Source organism: Falco naumanni, chromosome Z, assembly GCF_017639655.2.
Source record: "Falco naumanni isolate bFalNau1 chromosome Z, bFalNau1.pat, whole genome shotgun sequence".
Classification (NCBI taxonomy): Eukaryota; Metazoa; Chordata; class Aves; order Falconiformes; family Falconidae; genus Falco; species Falco naumanni.
In genome coordinates, this window is record NC_054080.1 from 9494383 (window position 1) to 9511406 (window position 17024).

The 17024-nt window shown below is 44.8% G+C and overlaps 1 protein-coding gene across 4 annotated transcripts in view; it reads left to right on the top strand.

Annotated features, from left to right (window-relative positions):
* The first annotated feature begins 1360 nt into the window (after positions 1 to 1360).
* PLPPR1 (phospholipid phosphatase related 1) overlaps positions 1361 to 17024 on the top strand; it is a 125973-nt gene continuing 110309 nt past the window's right edge. For 3 of the 4 annotated variants that reach the window (XM_040580801.1, XM_040580804.1, XM_040580802.1), the window contains exon 1: positions 1361 to 1657. The gene's annotated coding sequence lies outside the window, so the exon portion shown is untranslated. The remainder of the gene's footprint in view (positions 1658 to 17024) is intronic. The other variant, XM_040580805.1, reaches the window with a different exon arrangement.

Here is a 17024-nt window from a genome sequence, read left to right on the forward strand (position 1 = left end):
CCGGACAGAATTTAACACTTCTCAGCCTTAAGTGGGTAACTTTACACCACTTGTCTGCTTGTGCTCCTTGGTCCATGTGGCCCACGGTGCATACCAGTGAGACGCAAACAGTCTGAGCTTTCTGGTCACCTTGGGCAAGTCACCCCACTGCTGTGTGGCGCTGTGCTCCCCGTCTGCAAAGTGTGTGGGGGAAATGAAGTACTCAGATAATATTTCTGCACCTCCCTTGGCAACTGAGGAATGAAAGTCCATTGCTCCACAGATAGAAATTTTGTTTTCATGATTTACTTTAGCTTGTGGCTGCTATTTTTTCCATTTTACAGTTAAGGCGCATCGGCAAGAGCCCTCCAGACACTTGTGGGAAGCCAGGGCTCTGTGCTCCTTGGCAGAATCTCCTGGGTCACCTTTTCTTTGCCCTGACAGCCAGGAGTTTGTCTTGCGTAGTTGGGCTGGTACCATTCTCACTCTTAGTAACCCATCTGTGACTTGGAGGCAAAGCTCAGCCTGACGCAGGGTGAACACAAGCGGCTCTGTTGGTGTTCTCGCTGGGCTCCTGAGTGACCCTTTGCTGAGGACAGGTCACGCCCAGTGCCAGGAGTTCAGGGTGGCCCAGCAGCTGCTGCACAGCAGGAGCTCCTCAGCAGGAGCTGCTCAGGCAGACGGGGCAAGGGGCAGGTTTTGAGCACAGGCCCAGGACACCGTGCCGCAGCCTTGGCCCGCAGCCCTGCCCGGTGCCCTGAGTGGGCACGATGCGGCACGGCGGAGGCAGCACGCCAGCCGTGATGCCAGGGCCCGGACCAGGACCCAGGACCCAGGATGCCCTTTCCACCGCGGGAAATCCTTTGCACGCGCGGGGGGCATGCGCGCCCCCCGGGAAGGGAGGGGGAGGAGACCGAAGGTGGGCAGCCGGGCGAACACACGGAGGGAGCGGGCGACCCGTGACAGCGTCGGTGCCCCTAAACCCCAGGGATGCGCCGGCTCAGAGGGCCCTGGCGTCCCGGAGCACGGGGCTCCGCTGGCAGCCGGGTCGCGGCCGGGGGACGCCAGCGGCGCTGCGTATTCCGCGGGGCGGGGGCCGGGGGAGGAGGTGCAGGCAGGGGGCTCCGGGCCGCGTCCAGCCTCCCGCCGGCAGCTGCCGAACGACAGGTAGAACCCCCCGGGGGGGGGGGGGGCGTGTTGCTCCCCGCCCCCGCGGCGTGTGGCAGCGGAGAAAGCCCCGGGGGCCGGGGGCTCCGGCACGCAGGAGGGCGCCGGGGGCGTGCGGGCCGGGCGGGGGCGGCCGCGGCGGAGCCCGGGGAGACCCCGCTGCCTGCCCGCCCCTCCGCCCGCCCCTCCCCTGTCCCCTCCCTCCGCTCCGCAGCAGGGGCGGGGGGCTGGAAGCCGGGTCCGGCGCCCGGGGAGGCAGAGGCGGAGAGGCGGGCGATGGGGGAGCAGCCGCGCCGGCCACTCTCCGGGCATCGCTAGGGCGGCGAGGGGGCGGGAGGGGGCGAGCAAGAAGAAGGACAGGGACAAGGACAAGGGAGGGCGTCCCGGGCCCCCGCCCCTCTCCGCCGCGCCGAGGAGGGAGGGCGGACCACGATGGCCGGCTGGCGGGCGCTGCCCGCCCGCCCGCATGGAGACCGCCGCCCGTAGCGGGGCTGCCGCGCCGCACCGCGGGGTGAGCCGAGCCGGGCCGGGCGGGTACGGGGGGGGCGCAGAGGGCCGGGGCGGGCGGCGAGGGGCGGGTGGGAGCCCGCGGCCGGGGGCGCCTCCGGCCTGGCCCGCCCGTGCGGCACCGTGTCCCGGGGCGGGGCTCGGGCCGGCGGCGGGAGCCCGGCGCGGCGCCAGGGGCGCTGGGGCCGCGGGAGCCGGGGCGACGCGGCGGGGCCCTTCCTCCACCGGGAGGTGCCGCGCTGCCCCTGCCCCGGCGTGGTGCGGCGGGCGGGACCCGGCCCCGGGCAGGGCGGTCCCTCGGCGGCGCCGTGCGGGGCCGGCACCTCGCCTGTGTCTGGGTCGGGGTCCCCGGGGGCGCGAACCGCTTCCCCTCGCCTCGGCTCGCTGCCGGCGCACCCGTGGTGCCGCCCGACCGCGTCCGCGGTGCCGGACCGTGGGCCCTCTTGGCCCCGGTGGCGGGGACAGAGCGGCGCCTCCCACGAGGCGGCGGGGAAGGCGGGCACCGTCTTCCCGTGACCGTTCCCGGCTGTGCGCTTCCCTGCCGGTGTCGCGCCGTGCTGCGGAGTTGGCCGCTAGTTTGGGAGAAGGCGGCGTGCTGCAGCAGGGCGTGAGGGTACGCTGCATGTAGGGAAAAGAGGCTTCGGAGTAGACATGCAAAAATGTCCCTAGATGCGACAGCGTTCGGATGTTTTGAGAGACGTGACCCAGAGTCTTTTTGCATCTGTAGAAAAGCTAGGTTGTTCCAAAAGGAAAAAAAGCAAGCCTTTTCATCAGTAGTGATTTAAAGCTGTCATTGCAGCTAGTGAGATGAGATTTCCAAACTGACACCTGAGGTTGTACAATAGTCCTTTTGAGCCCTCTGGGTGACTACTTCAGAAATAAATGGATGAGATTAACAGTACTGATCTTGGATATGATGTGGTCTTTGTGGGGATATGAAGACACGTGGGACAGCGCAGGGACTTCAGGTGACATCCTCCCTATTGTGAATGAGATGGGTATGGTGAGGAAAAGCAGAGGTCATGGCTCTGTGCTCAGATTTCTCCCTGTTTCTACTTGGGCACAAGGAAGGTCGTTTCTTAAAACCTTTCTGTTTTGTACAGTGGGCTCTTGTGCTTGACTCGGTGAAAGAAGGTTTCTGGAGGAATTACTGCAGAGGAGGTTACCTTCGGGGCAGAGGCTACTTGGTGTAATTGCCTTCAGCCTGTAAATTTCAAGATCCAGTTTAATCTGAGGACATGGCTGTGGACCTCCATCTTTTTTTAAGTAATCTCACTACTCTCAGGTGTGAGTTTTTGGGGGCTATTTCTAAAAATAAAAAAATGGGAAGACCTTAGGGGAAGTCTCTTCTGCATTTGTCCGTAGGTATTTTTGAACATACTGTGGCAGGAGGAGAACCTGCTTTCGAGGCTTTACACAGGGGAGGAAAAAGGACAGACTTTACATCAACTGAGGATCTTTCAAGTACTGGGAGCTATGACAACAGCTCCCTGCTACATCTACATTTATTTGTATTCCTTCTTCTCCTCCTCAACTTCCATTGCTAGCTCTCACGTGGCATAATTTGGTGTTGGCTTATGCTCACTCTTAGTAGAAAACCAGTGGTGCTGAAAAAGGTGCTAAACCCACATTTATCAACAAGGTTGATGTTCAGTGTTATTTCCCCTTTGGCGGTGGATGTGGACTTGTTTCAGAATATGTAGACCTACTGGGCAAAACTGTGCTAGTTGTTGGTGCTTATTAACCTGTTTCAACATGCTCAATAAAGACCATGCTCCCACCCCCACCCCCAACTGATGAGACAGATTTTTTCAGAGGAGGCAGGGGGCTAGTGGGGAACTGTATCCTTAATTCCTCAGCCATGAGGTCACATCTCAGTTACAGAACCTTTTGCTGGGTCTGTAATTGAAGACATACTTGGGACTGAATTGTGAGGGTTAAGCAGCAGAAGGAGATTTCTGAATTTGCAATTGCATCATAGCTGTCTTGTTTTTCTTAATACTGTACCTTAGTTTTCTTTGAAAACTTTGATCACCATGAAATAATTTTCATTTTTTTCTTCGCTCACTCTTCCCTGCCTCTTTATTCAGTGATAGGAGGCTAGATGCACTTGTTGTTTTGAGGTGGTTTTTTTAAGTTGGAAAACATTTCCTTAATTGTTATTTTATCAGATAGTATGTCAAACTGATTATCCTACTTCCCAGTGCTCTCATTTTTCTTCCTAATAGTTTCTGCAGCCACAGATACCTTGCAGATCTGTAGATAATACAGGAACATGGAGGAAGCATGTTTTTCCAGTGGTATTCAGGAGGACCTATTGTGAATATCACTTTGACAGGGGGGTTGTTGTGGAATTGTCACTTACGGAGCTAGGCCCTCAAGGTAGGCAAACTTCTCTAATGAAAAACAGCTACATATCATCAATGCTTAAAAGAAACATCTTTTTAATCCACTAATGCTGGCCTGCTTTTACTGATTGAAGTTATGGCTAAAGACTAACCTTTTAAGTTGGTGACTCTTCAGGAGTAAGATCTGTCTTGAGCATTGGTTTCCCCTGTCATTGTTTCCTGAAAATAAAAGTAGAACAAAGAGAAATTCTGTAGTGATGATGCCAGAAACCCTTGTGAACTCTCTCTCTACTGGTTTATGCCAATCAAATTTGTGATACATGTCAATGCGCTAGTTTTCATACAAGGGTGCCGAAATCAGCTGTGCCATCTTGTTCTGAGAGACTGAAATCAGAGTGGTTTTTACTTAGGAAGTGAGAACACCCCTCCTTATGATGGCATACGTCTTGAAGCCTTTGCTTGGTTTTTAGTCCATTCTTTCCCAGGTGAGATATCCATGTGAATTAAACAGGTTGATTTTTGTTTTGTCAGCTTAGTTGGCAGCTGGGAGGTTAGTTCTCCAGAATTTGCTGTATAGTGTCTGTTGTGCCTGGAGGTCTGCACTGCTCTGTGCTTTGAATTTCCCAGCTCTGGAGGAAATCCATGCCTTTCACATACCCTGGCTTGATGTTACATTGAGTTCTGCACACTCAGTCCTGTACTCTTTAACAGGCCATGTTTTCTTTCTCTTCGGGCTTTTATTGCACTTTTTTTTATTTTCAGTTGTGATCACAGACAGAAAAGACTGGGTGGGAACATCCACCAGCAAACCCAGCTGTTCACTGAAGAACACCCAAAGCTCTCGGGGTTTTTAATAGGTTGATGTTTGGATGGGGCATAAATATACAACTAACAACCGACATATTTATTGCTGCTTGTGTGTGAAATTGGTGCTGTTCTTGCCCGCCTATCCTCTCTTACCTATTTAGGCATTATTTGATGGGTTTGTGTATCAGGGTGAAACTTGCTTTTCAGTGGTGCTTTTCAGAAATGCTTGCTTGGCAGCAGCTGAGAGAACATTTGTGAGTGGCATTGTTGTTCACGATGCATGTCCTGATTCTGAAAATCTCACGCTTTTGTTAAAATTGTGCTACCATCAATGTCTATTGGATGCCATGAACAAGGGTCAGAAGAGGGAGGCTACAGAAACAGTAGCTACTCTGAATAATCACTAGCTGGGTTGTTAGATACAGGGTCAACATTCACCCATTTCCTCCCTTTTTGGAAAACCTGCAGTGTTCGTAGCCTGTACGTTGTTCACTGTCAAAACAGTGCTGAACACTGTTGTCAACAGTCAGACCTCCTTACAGTCAGTAACTGCCTAAATCACCTATAACAACGATGAGGGCAATTCCGTGCATTTGCAGGGAATGTAGTGTCATTCATATGGTAGTCTTTTTTGTGCTGCCTTTTTTATCTAATAAGCCAGTGGATCATAGTCTGTCTGTCCTCTTGAAGTACAAGATAACTTTCCTTACCCAGGTGGGTTTCTGTGAAGAGCTGCTCTGTTCAGTAATCCAAATGGGAACATTTGAATAAGATTTCAGCATGAATTTTCATAGAGGTTTCTTGTGCTGCTTTTTACTACTTTGCTGAGACACCAGTGAATTCAGAATCCTGCTTCACCATCCATCAGTTTAAATCAGTCAAAAGGAGAGGAGGAGGAGAAAAAAATCCAACTTTGATGAAAACATACATACTGAAAAGGCAGTTGTATCATATTTATATTCTGCTGTGTGCTTCTGTCACCCACGCTTGTAAAATACTCACTGACAACAAAATGAAGTACATTTAATTTCCAAATACACAGTAATTTACTGTATTTGCTGAGTAATTACTGGTAGGTCTTCTTTGATAACTTATTTTTCTTCTTATTCCAGCCCTTCTTCCATTCCTTGTGCATGGAGGGGGGTGTTTAATAATACACAAACTGATGAGTAACTCAGTTTGTATTAGCTATTTGTTTTTAAATTGACTGAGATACTTAGCAAGAAACTTGAAAAATATAATTTCGTAAAACACAGCTGGGATTTTTGGAGCATCCCATGAGAACTATTTATGGGAGAAAGGAAAAGTATTGAAAGAATGAAGAGTCATTGTAAATATGTGCCTTATCTTCCTTAAAACACCTAAATTGCATTCCTTTGTGCTCAAACCTTGCTTGTAATACCAATTAAACATGCTCAGTAACCTGTCAGAATAACACAGGTCTGATGGCAATGCTATTCTTGGATGAATGAAGCCAGAAAAGGAGTCTCGCCTTCTCAGAGTAAACCTGCTATAGAAATTCACACTCTCCTATGCTAAAAGCCATTTGTACTTCTCAAGAGTGACCTTGGCCCTGCTTACGAAAGCTGTGCCAGTTCAGCCAGCAAACCTGGGGACAATAAGGACAGGACAGCTTGCAAAACACAGGGCTGTGGGATGACAGCCCCAGTAGACTGCAGAGTGCCCCAAAAGGCCATTTGTTCCTTTGCAAGGATTGTGCCCGCTGGCAGCTTTGAGCGTGACTGTGCTCCTGATGAAGAGGAGCTGTGGGGAGCTGTCTTAGCAGTCACCATTCTGGGAATACTGTTGTCAGAGTAGAGAAAATACATGTGTGTGTTGAACAGGAGTGTTTGCACATCTTTTTATTATGGCTTAATATAGTTAGCTCAAAACCTTTGCTAGGTTGCAGAACCATTGGCTGTAGCCTACCAGGCAGAAAGTGGAACAAATTAAAGAACTGAGTGTGAAAAACTGATTGACGGTGATCATCTTTGCAGCTGGGGTATTCAGGGATTTGAATTCAGAGTCAAGAAAGGGGGCCCTGGGGTCTGCTTTAAGAAATATGTGGTAATAGTTGGCATGTTTCTTAAGCAGGACCAGGTCAGTCAGAAGATGAGTCTGCAGCTTTATGCTTCTATACACTGGGCTGAGTCAAAGAAATTTCAGGTCTCCCCAGTGCAGATGTAAGCCACAATCTTGATCAAGGTTTGACATCCTTGCATCACTTGGACAAATTAGTCTTGGTTATCTTGAGAATACAGGGAATGTTATTTGGAAAGACATGAGAAGATGTAACACAATTGTCAGTCATGAAAGCCATCAGGAGCATGTCATGCCTTTCAGCAAATAGGATACCAGAAAAAAAAAAAATACTAGTAGTCAGGAAACACGCAGCTTCCTGATGCTTTCATTGAGATCCTGCTACTGGCTGGCTGCATGAGGTTGTGTACTCCAAATGCAGACACAGTATGCAGATGTACAGTGGTGTCCTGGCTGCAGGTTTGCTGGTTGATTTTCTATACTGACGAGCATCAGAGAGCAGCCCTTTGTAGCAGCCTGTGGTATTGAGGAAACTAGAGGTGAGTCATGGGTTGTAGCAACCACATGGCTACTGTGAGGCTGCCAAAAACACAAGAGAAAAATCGTTGGTACATAATCATTTCAGGCACTGCTACAGCAGTGAGTGGATAGAGACCATTGTTTATGTGGGGTTGTCGCATGTCGCATATAGTACATCTGTTTCTGCTTTCATGCATGCCATTGTGCATGAAGCCAGTGACCTGAGAAACTGATCTGAGATGTGAGAAACAACTTGGAAATTTTCAGGTATCTTAGGTTAGATAAGGACAAGGCAAATTAAAAGAAAAAAAAAAACCGAGAGGTTTGTTGATATTCACCTTGAGCTTAATACAGAAGCTGTAATGCCAGTGCAGAGATAGCATAAGGCTGCATTAATCTGTCCTGCCACCTGTCTTGGAGGAGATGCAATTCATGTAACAGCACCTGGCCTACCCACAGGCTTCGCTGAGTTTAGCTCACTTAGCGGGTATTGGAGCTGGACCATGTTCAATTTGCATCAGCTAACATTATGCAAGGCAGTTGCAGAATATAACTAATTCACAGGTGTTCAGCAAGAAAAGCAGCATCTGTGCTAAAAGGAATGATCTTTAAAGAGAAGCTGTTCAAGAGCTATATGCCAATCATTCACTTGTATGATTTGTATGAAAGTGGAAGAAATTTTGACTAGAAAGGTTAGTCTATGAATTTGTTTCTCTTATGCAGGCAGTTTCCATAGCAAAACAAAATTCTGGAAAATAACAGGTTTCTGCCAAAAATTACTCAGTTCTGAAAAGTTTTGGCCCAAAATATTGAGAAGAAATACTATGCATAAACAATTTTTTTTGCTGTAGAGGTGTTCTTTGAGGGTTTGGTTTACGTTTACTTAAAATAGTGAACATCAAATGATCCACCATTTTGAGTTGCATTAGGGTTTTTTTTCTTTTTTATTTCCAGTTGAAAGTGTAAGGGTTTATCTGTTTTTCTGTGTTGTGTTAGTGTCTTGAGTTTGGCGGAGAACATTCTACTTTTGACTTTGCTACCTAGAGTAAGAGAAGGGATGTAGAGCTTGAAGTAACAGAAAGAGATTGAGGATCCACTGAACATCCCCGATGTCTGCTAATTCTGTTTGTGTACTTACCTGTGTTCATTAATTGGATTCTTGCAGAGATTTTCTTGAGTTGTGGTTCTATGATGGAAATAAGAGCTAAGGTAGGAGGGCTGGGAACAGGGAAGGAAATGGTTTTAAGCTGATGAATACCATAAGATGGTTTTCTTGCTAACGGGAAGAAAATGGGGTGTCATTTCAGACGGAATGGAATATTTTGTTGGCTTTGTAGCACTGTTCTATCTTTTTAGGGTTTGCAGCTTCTTTCTGTAAAAGCTTTGTTTTATTTACCCCAATTTTGAAAATACCTGCTCTAGCTTTTGACCAGAAGCATGTCCTCAGGCTCCTCTGCTGCTCTTTCCTTTTTATTCACCAATTCCCTTAAGAGAAGGGAAAGCGCGCAACTGGTGTTCAACAGAGTGGCAGTGGTGTGAATTGGGTGGATTGTATTTACTTAGTATTGCCAGTGATTGCCCAGGAGGTGACTACATTTGTTCCTACAGGAAAGGGACCACCAAAGACAGATTTTCCTGCTGCTCTGTAATAGCTCTTGAAATAAAAATTGAGACACACTTTTTTTTTTTTAAACTGATAACGATTTTGTTGCCTAAGTGTAACTTCAGACCTTAATTCTGATCACCACAAGTCATGAATAAGCTATTTGCTTGAAGAAATATTAACACCAAGGTAAACAAAGTATAACAGAAAGAGACCCAGGCTGGAATGACAAAAAATGAGTAAATGTCATTGACCTTATTGTACTGCAGGCTTTGTTCTCTAAATAGGAATATATAGGTCAAGGAAATGGTAAATAAACTTGCTGACGTTTTTTCAATACTGATAGCCTGCATTTCCTGGCATGATAGTCTGTATTTTCCAGTACATAATGATCTTCAATTAATCTGCAATTGTTTATCCAGCCAAATGCTCATGTCTTTGGAATCAACACCACTAGGGTGCTCAAAGGAAAACCAAAGCTCATATGAGATCAGGTAATCCACTTCAAGAAGCTCATCCTGTAATGTCTTTCAGCCCAGTAGCCCTATAAACATTCTTTCAGTGCTCAAAAAAAATTAATTAATATCAGATAATTGATGTTTGAAAACAATTAGTATTGATACTGTTAATTAATAGTTGACATAAACTGTATTTCATCTTAGGTTAGACAAAGTTAACTTAGGGATGGATGTTAGTACCATTCCTGGTGATCTGGAGTTAGGACAGAAGTTGGAATATGTTGTTCCTTCAGTATATGACTTTGAAATTTGTGTTACTTATCTGCATCTAGGACATCATCAATGCACAGATCATTATTATGATACTTGCTTTGAAAATGATTGTGTTACTTGTCGCCATACTTCTGGTAGTATCTCAAAATGTTAGTCCATGATGTCAGTGTGCAGACAGCACTTTCTCTTTGGTCTCTGGCTGATGCAGCACTGCAAAGAGAGATTGATAGCCAAAGGGGAGAATATGCTGCTTTCGTTAGGAGAATATGGCAGTGACGGTGATGCACACCCAGTGACAGAAGTTTTCCACAGTGGACTTCAGTTCAGCATTATCAGGAAGGAAATGTGTAACCAAATTTGCAATTTGTTTGGGGTTTTTTTTAAGGATTTTAAGAAGTTATTTTTTATGTTACACTTTTTGATACTAGAAATAGGTATTTGACTAGTTTTATGACAGACTTTTTTTTTTTTTTTTTTTTTCTCTCTAAGTCTTCATTTGCTAACCAGAGCTCACCTTGGCTAGCATACAACTTTGTCGTCTTTAGTAATTTCATCTTGGGAAACTAACATCTTTATAACACTTTCTAAAATTATTAATGTTGCCATCCCTTTATAATGGTGAGGCTTCATTTATCTTAAGAAGAATTCCTCCTCTGGCTTCATTTATACAGAAGAGACAGTTCCTGCTTTTGTCAGGTACTTGGTCTGATGGATGTGTATCACAGTCTTTAAAGGTGATTTAATCTGGCCCGAAGTTATTCATGGGGTTCTTGGTTGAATAACTCAGTGAAATGGCTTCACAGATCAAAAATGCGTGCACCAGAGAGCAGAGGTTTGGTTGCATTGCTCTTTTTATGGGGCAGGAAAATACACTTCTAAGTATGAGCAATATGAGTTGCAAAGACAGGACTACTTAAATGGTAACTGTCAAAAGAACAATTTGTTTAGTTGAGGCTACTTTTCATTATTCTTTTGGTACGTATTTGTCCAGCTCTTAAGTTCCTGCTGCAATCATGCTGATTCTTGATTCCAAGATGTTTGCTGTGGTATAGAGGACTAGCAAAACAGCTGTTCAGCTTTAAATCCCATTACACAAGTCTCATAATAAATTTTACCAGCACACTTGCTATTTGCAGTGATGTGATGTGGAATGATTTTAAAAAATGTTACTGCATTGTGGAACAATAAAAAGCAATCATTTTAAAACTGCCATTCCTTTTTCTTGTTACTATTTACCTTGGTGATCTTCAGCAGAAGCCAGCCAATGGTGCATGTAATTAAAAAAATAAATTAAAAAAAAAGGAAAAGGGGAAAAGTCTTTATCTCTGTTATAAAGCATTCAACAAAAGAAATAGAAAGGAATAAAATCTACAATGTTTTGTGAGGAGACTAGCATGAGTTAGAGCAGTAAATGGTATGTTAATCAGAACGGAGAGCACAGTGAGCATTTCAAGTAAAGCTCATACCAAACCACAGGACAGAAAAGCACATTCTGATATTTTTGCATTCTGCACCTCAGTTAAGAGGTAGAGTGAATATCTAAATGGGTTTTGATTGGCATTCAATGGCTCTGTGAGCAGAGAGGAGAGGTGACAGGAGGTCCGGGTACCCACGTCCTAGACCTCAGGCTTTTTTGGGTTTTCTTTATGTGGTGCTTTGTCCCTTGTCAGCTCCTCCATCCTCTTGTAATAGAAAAAGAAGACCTTTGCTCTGAAGCCAGATGTGTGAGGTGTCCATCTCAAGACTCATATCAGTCATGTTCATCTCCTTTATCGTGCTCAACAACATTGCATGTACCTTAACTGCAAACTTTTTCTGTTTTTTATGACTACTGTGGTGTGACTCTGAGTCATACAACTCATCTGGGATTTGTTTACTCATGTGTGTGCAGTGGCAAAGCCTTCAACACCCTGGCTGGCAAGAGTGGCGTAATTTTCAGGTTTGTTCCCAGCTTGGCTGCTGGAGGAGTCTGATGTTCTGTGCCCTTGCTTGGGTGTCCACCCTTGGCCTTCCTCAATATACTGGTCTTCTCAATCCTTATTTACTTTTGTCTCTTACAGTTTTAATTTTATCTACCTGTGATGATGACAGAAGGAGGAAACTGAAACTTCTTCAGTAATTCCATTGTGTCAGGAAAGTAAACTGAGATTACTTGCAATCTTAAGTATTCATTAAGGCATTCGTTGTAGTAATTGCAGTTTTGTTTTAAGACTTAATAGCCTCAGTGAGAGACTAAAAGTTTTGGCCAAATCATCAGTGATTCGCAGTTGGTACTTCTAAAATAAATTACTTGCTTTTAAGCCTTCAAACAATTCTGCTGCTGGAACATTTTCCTGATGAGTTGTGGAGTGCAGGATGTAACAGAATTATTTCAGTTCAGGTGGGTGACAGATGGGAATTAGAAACAAATTTTCAGAACGTCTCTCTCCCTCTGTATTAGTGTAGCAGAAGCAGTTCATGCCCTGTTTTATCAGTTTGCTGTAAACAGTAGCTGAACAGTTGAACAGTGACGGCTTGCAAACAAATACTGAGGTGCTCGGAGGGTACCTGTTATCCTGAAAGTCATGCAAAACGAGCGCAGTGTATTGATGTGTGACAAATACAGGTTACTACAGATACAGCTGGATTTTCAGTGGGAGGGCAGAAGGCAAGTGATATGATGTAAAGTAGAGGTGAAGAAGGAAGGGAATGAAATGGTGTAAATGGTGGTCATTCTGTGAGCATCAGTAGTTGTTAAGTGTTACGGGAATGAGAGTTGGTCTCTGTTGCCATCCCATTTTCTTTATACCTTCCAGGCTGAGCAGAAGATGGGGTTCCCCCACTTGGTTCTGGGCTCTATACTTGGAGTCTATACTCATGCATGTTTTGATGAAGAATGTCATATCTCTAAACCAGTCCTATATTGCAGGGCTGTTATATCAGGATTAAGGCCATGCAGCTTCTTACTAGTGTGTCTACAGCACTTTTAGCTCTCCTCTGCTCTGCATTTGGACCATGCTTTTGGTTTGACCTCCTGTGCAAACGGGCAGGGAGTTTCATCCGCTCACTTTTTAAACACTGTAATGTGTGTCTCAGGAATAGCTTCTAAAAAGGTATTAAAGCTTTATAAGCATCTTGCAGAGAAGTATGCGTTTCTTTCATCTCTCTTTCTGTCTATGCGTGAAGGTACAGTTCATGGTACTGATCTGTTGACAGTAGCCTGGTTTGTTGCAGACAGTGGAGTTATACAGGTTTATAGCAGAGGATGGCATGTTTTGTGATTTAACCCTGGCTGGCCACCAAGCACCACGCAGCCGCGCGCTCACTGCCCCCCAGGTGAGGTAGGGGAAAGAATCAGAAAAGTGAGAAAACTTATGTGTTGAGATAAGTACAGGTTAAGAGGTAAGGCAGAAGCCGCGCACACAAGCAAAGCAAAGCAAGGAATCCATTCACCACTCCCCATGGGCAGGCAGGTGTTCGGCCATCCCCAGGGAAGCAGGGCTCTGTCACGTAATGGTTTCTTGGGAAGACAAACGCCATAACACCAAATGTGTCCCCCCCCCCCCCTCCTTCTTCTTCCCCCAGTTTATGCATATACTCAGCATGACATCCCATGGTATGGAATATCCCTTTGGCTGGTTCAGGTCACCTGTCCTGGCAGTGTCCCCTCCCAGTTCCTTGTGCCCCTCCAGCCCTCTCACTGGCAGGGCCCAGGAAACTGAAGAGTCCTTGGCTTAATATAAACATTACTTAGCAACAACCAAGACATCAATGTGCTATCAACGTTGTTCTCACACCAAATCCAAAACACAGCGCTGCACCAGCTACTAAGAAGAAAATTAATTCTATCCCAGCTGAAACCAGGTCAGCATGTCTCACGTGAAAGTCAGAATATAACCCTGTGCAGGTAGCCTATGTTTTATGTACTACACAGTATTGGGTGTATTGAGTAGGGTGAAATTACACCAAATAGAAAAGCAATTTGGTTTCTTTTTCATTTCTGCTTTGCTTCAGTTAAGCAGTGATTAATGCAGGCACTCAAAACTCTAATGGCTGTATTTCTTTAAAATGGTTCATTTTTAAGAAATCTTGATTCTGCTAATCAAGTCTCAACTCCCGTCTTGGCCATTGTTACAGCCCTGAAAATGAAACAATAAATTGTGGACTGAAATCTGTGGCTATCCACATTTCAAATTAAATGCTAGATCTTTTGATGTCGGCACATTCACATTTTGAAGAAGCTGTGCTGCAAGAGATTTCTCAGACCACCTCTCCCCTTGCTGTCGTGATGCTTTTTCATAGAATTTGATAGAACTTTGATTCTCTTGAACTTAATGGCAAAGCTTCTACGGATTCCGTGGGATCAAGGTTTGACTAGTATTTGCAAGTGCTGTAACCTCCACAGGACTTAAGTTTTGTCTTGCTTAACATAAAAATGGCTAAAGCTTAAAATAAATAAATGGACTATATCACCTTGATGTCAAGTGTTTTCAGGGGACAGTTTCACAGTACAGTTCTTGTGTTTGTTTGTAAGCACTTATGATGTATATGCTGACATGCAATGAACACCAATTTATTAAGGCATTTCTCTTCCAGTCAAATATATGTTTGGCGGTTTTGAGTCAGCCCTCAGTGTATGCACAACTTCTCTTTTTTTTCTGCCACCTTGCAGTCTGCTTTGCTAGCCTTTTCTCCCAGTCTCACAACCTAACACAAAGACAATCAAATCAAATTAGCTTCTCTGACACAAAAAAAGACCTGGAGCTTGCTGCTTGCTCAAATATGTAGTCTTACATTGAAGACCTGCTAACACTGAGACACTTCAGGAAGTTTCACTTGTTGGTGATATGGCCAGAAAGCAAATGGTGGGCAAATAAATTAGGTTGATCAAAGTAGAAAGGATGGCTACTCTGATGCATTTAGGTCGTGAGTCTTTACCTGTCTGTCCAGGGACTAGGAAGAAAGAGTAGGTTAGTTTATTAACCTGCAGTCTACTACTGCCTACTAAGCACCTGGAGGCTGCTGCTGTCGGGTGGGATATTGAGTGTGATAATGACTGCTCTGATGCCTTTATACCAGTTCCAGTCTCTGTGACTGGAAATGCTGCTTATTTGCTTTTGAGTGGATATAGATCAGGTGTTCCAGCTCCTCAGATTTCCATTACCTACCTGCCTAATAAACATCATCCTGAACAGGGTACCAGGGAAGATCAATCATAATGTAGTCTCTCCAAGGTCAAGCTTGGCCAGGGCCTTGAGATGGGTTGCTGTAAGTGGTATGTTTTGTCTAAGTGTGGATGTAAAGGGAGAGACTGGATAAAAGAGTTAAAATGCTCTTAACAAAAGTGGTGCACATGTAACTGTGAGAGATGAGGAACAGTGTTTTTAGCATGCCTTTGACCATAGGACAGGCCAGGCTTCTGTAACACTCAGGGTTTCACATAATACAGAGAAAATTAGCCTGGAAATGAAAAGGACTTAATTAAAATGTTATTTTCACTTTGCTACCCACTTATTATCACAGCATAGCTGAGTTTGTTAATGAGATATGCCAATTATAGTTGTTTTCTTTCTCAAAACTGCAGGAGGAAAAAAAGATTTTAAAGGTCATATGCTTTGTCTTTTTTTTTTTGAAGAAGCTATACTCCTTTTTAGAGTGGCTCTCAAAAATAGGTTTTGATGAAAGAACAATTACCATGGTCAAAATGAAAAAAGAAAAAAAACCCCAACTTCAGTATTCTTTTAATGTATGGATTTTTAAACCGAATACATTAAACTGAAATGCAGTTCCCTTCTGTGCATGATGAAAAGGAAAAAATTATAAGAATTCAAAATGTAGAAGAAAATGGTTATTATGTGAAATTTTATCATGTGCCATACAGTTTTCTCTCACAGATTTTTTCTAATACAAAAGTGTGTTCCTAAGTAACAGATTTCCTTTTTTATCATAAGGCTGTTAGATTAGTGGAGATGATAGTCATGCTGCTCTCACATAAACAGATGCTTCAATTAGGAGTATTAACAGGCCTGTGATCTTTGGATGAAAGGTGAGAGAATATTCTGACACTCAAGGTTTTTTATCATCTTTGCTGTTCCTTGTGAGGGTGTGTTTTCATTTTTTGTCTGAAAGCCTGCTTTTTGACCTTTCTCAAGCAGCCCCATGAAGGGCTGTGAATTTTGTTTTCTGCTTCCAGTCAGTATCTGCCTTCTGCAACCTCAACTGCATGCACGCCTGGCTGGGCAGGCAGGGCCATGGTCTGCTATCTGTATCATCTATGTGCAGGCTTGTAAAGCAGAGCAGAACTTAGCCCTTCGGATTCTCTAATGGATTTCACTTGCCTTTGCCATGGTACTCATTCCGACTATGTTACAACCTCACCCTGAACCCTTTCGCTGCCCTGACCTTCTACCCTCTTACTTTGCCTCTCTCTGGAGAGGCATCAAAGCTAATCTCTTCTGTCCTTTTGACTTCATAGTACAGATTTATTTGCATTATCTTTTTACAGTGATAGCAAAGCTAACATCTACAACGCATCTCACTTAGGCTATGAAATGTTTCTATTTCACCACAGTCACAGTAGAGTGGTCTACAGGTGTCAGGTGAAGCAAACTCTGGGTGGCCTTTTTATTCCCTAAACCCAAAAGAGGGAGAGTGGCACCAGTGATGACTGTTTCGGTGATGTACAGCTAGCAGTGCTTTTTCACCCTTTTCATCACCCCTAAAAACATTTCACAGGAAATATTCCTGCAGCCAAGCAGAAGCTTAAAAGTGAGATTATTTGCTTTAGAAATGCATTTTTTCAGAGAGTTGAAGTTTCTTGGTTACAGTTTCTATTAATTTCTGTGTGCTTGAGTAAGCTCAGCATGTAGCAAAGAGAAGGATTAATATACAGGGGTGATTTTTACTGTCCTCTTCTCCTTGTTAATACTGTGCTCTGTTCCTCTGTGACCACTGTCCAGACAAAGCCTCCTGAGACCTGTCTCCTTGTTTCACTCCAGCTTCCAGCAGCTAGCTCAAGTGGAAGTAACCACTTACAGTAGCAGTAGAAGGATCATCAAAATGAAGGAATATTTACCCTGCTGCTTGGGTGGTTTTGGTAGTGTCCGAGGAGGTACCTTGAACTTGGTTCAGGTATATGTGTGAGTGCTGAAGTTGCTGGGATGGTTGATGTGGAGACAGCCTGTGGTACCTGCAGCTTGTGGTTCTGTGGAAAGCCACATGGTGCTACACAAGGTCACATGAGCTTGGGAACTAGGGCCGCTGTGGTTACATTTCCCTGGACAGGCAATAACACTAGCGAAAAGCTGATGGTTGAACTCTACCTGTGACCTTTTTTTGTGACAC